The sequence below is a fragment of the Nothobranchius furzeri genome, unplaced genomic scaffold (assembly GCF_043380555.1).
Source record: "Nothobranchius furzeri strain GRZ-AD unplaced genomic scaffold, NfurGRZ-RIMD1 Scf207, whole genome shotgun sequence".
NCBI classification, from domain to species: domain Eukaryota; kingdom Metazoa; phylum Chordata; class Actinopteri; order Cyprinodontiformes; family Nothobranchiidae; genus Nothobranchius; species Nothobranchius furzeri.
This window is the reverse complement of record NW_027223223.1, coordinates 362-2,500: the sequence shown is the minus strand read 5'-3', so window position 1 is coordinate 2,500 and position 2,139 is coordinate 362. Positions and strand designations below refer to the sequence as shown.

At 71.2% G+C, this 2,139-nt stretch overlaps 1 non-coding gene across 1 annotated transcript; it reads right to left on the bottom strand.

Moving 5' to 3' along the window:
• Positions 1-519: 519 nt before the first annotated feature.
• LOC139065810 (5.8S ribosomal RNA) lies at positions 520-673 on the bottom strand. Its single transcript, XR_011518779.1, has one exon. It is a non-coding gene; the product is annotated as a 5.8S ribosomal RNA (ribosomal RNA).
• Between the last annotated feature and the right edge of the window lie 1,466 nt (positions 674-2,139).

The following is a 2,139-nucleotide window of genomic DNA, read 5'->3' as shown; positions in this document are numbered from 1 at the left end:
CTCCGAGGAGAGAGGGGGGGTGGCGGAGGCTCGCCGGCTCAGTTCAGGGCGGGTACCCCGCCGCGGCGGACGTCCGAGCTCGGGTCCGACGCCGGCGCGTCGTCCGGGCCGAGCCTCCCTACCGCCGTCCCCCGCTGGAGGCGTCCGCCTCCGCCGTGTGAGCCCCTGGGCGCGCGGCACGGACGCGGGCAGCTCGGATGAGACCTCTCGAGAGAGTGTCCGCACCGGCAGCCGCGCCCGCAACCGTGCGGGGCTCGGCGGAGACGGCCGCCCCCTCCGCGCCCCCGGTCCACCGGCGCCCGCGGAGGAGCGTCGGAGGTGGGGAAACGGAGGAGGGACGACGGCTGTGTCGGGAGAACCGGAGGACGGCGGCAGCGCCGGGCCCGAGGTGGGTCCGTCGCGACGGGCATCCAGCAGTCTGCACTTAGGGGGACGAAGGCCCTGGTCGGCGTGAGTCGACCGAGGCCTGCGACAGCCCCAACCGCGGGAGAGGAGGCCTCTCCCGATTGATTTGGAAAGCGACCCTCAGACAGGCGTAGCCCCGGGAGGAACCCGGGGCCGCAAGGTGCGTTCGAAGTGTCGATGATCAATGTGTCCTGCAATTCACATTAGTTCTCGCAGCTAGCTGCGTTCTTCATCGACGCACGAGCCGAGTGATCCACCGCTAAGAGTTGTCCAGTTTTTTTGTTTGTGGGTCGACTGGATCAGAGAACCTGGGGTTTACAGAGTAGACCGCCCGGGCGCTCCGGGGAGGCTTTGAACCCCTTGCGGGGTACCCGAGCGGCACACGGCACGCGGCCAGGGCGAGGCCGACGCGCCGTGCTGGTCAGTGTGTTCCGAGGGTCGGGCCGCGGTCCGTTCGGTCCGTCGACGTGGCGAGCACCCGTCCCCACACGAGGACCCTCTCCCCTTGGTGATTCCTCCACGCGCCGCCCGCCGGGCCTGCGGCCCGTCAGCCCTCGGGTCGAACCCCGACGGGACGTCGCGCTGACGGAGGAAAGGAGAGAGAGCCGGGGGAAGGGAACGCACCTGTCGGCGGGGAAGCCGGGCCCGGACTAGGAGGTTCGAGGGTCCTAGGGCGTCGGAGTAGCGCACCGGGCCTCTTCCGCGTCCCGCACCTCCGTCCCCCGTAACCCCGGTCCCGCCGGCCGTCCACAACCCGGTCACCACGACCCCCCCTGTCTAGGGTGGGGGTCGCTATATAGGTGCTGGGCAGCTTCGGACCGACGGGGCGCACAGTGTAACGGGGGGCAGCGAGCTACGGGCGTACGGAGTTTGGCTCGGAGCACGCGCCGGGCCTCTCCGCGTCCCGCACCTCCCTTCCCCCCCCCGTAACCCCGGTCCCGCCGGCCGTCCACAGCCCGGTCACCACGACCCCCCCTGTCTAGGGTGGGGGTCGCTATATAGGTGCTGGGCAGCTTCGGACCGACGGGGCGCACAGGGTAACGGGGGGTTCGGCGAGCTACGGGCGCACGGAGTTTGGCTCGGCGCGAGGCACACGCCGGGCCTCTCCGCGTCCCGCACCTCCCTTCCCAGCCGTAACCCCGGTCCCGCCGGCCGTCCGCAGCCCCGTCACCACGACCCCCCCTGTCTAGGGTGGGGGTCGCTATATAGGTGCGGTGCAGTTTCGGACCGACGGGGCGCACAGGGTAACGGGGGTTCGGCGAGCTACGGGCGCACGGAGTCGGGTCGGCTCGGCGTGCCTCCGGCGCTTTCGGACAGACGGCAGGGGGGTCGGGACGACCGCGCCGTTGTGTCCCGCATCCCAGCCTCCCCGGCCCGAAGGCCGAGCAGGTCGAGGGCGTACGGGGCACGGCGGAAGCCCGGCGGCACCCTGCCGCCCTTGGAGCCTCGGGAGGGCGGGTGGTGATAGGTGGAGGGGCGGAGCGCAGCGACGGGTACCAGGTCCTCACCGACGCGCAGAGTCGCCTCGGGAGAGAGGGGGAGGCCGTGACGCCTCCCGGTCCCTCTCCCGGACGCGCACCGTCGCCGGTGGGGTTGGCCCGCCGCTCCGACGCCCCTCCACCAGCCCGTCCTCCCGGGGCTTGGAGCGTGTTTGCGGCCACCAGACTTGGGACGAAACCGGTAATGATCCTTCCGCAGGTTCACCTACGGAAACCTTGTTACGACTTTTACTTC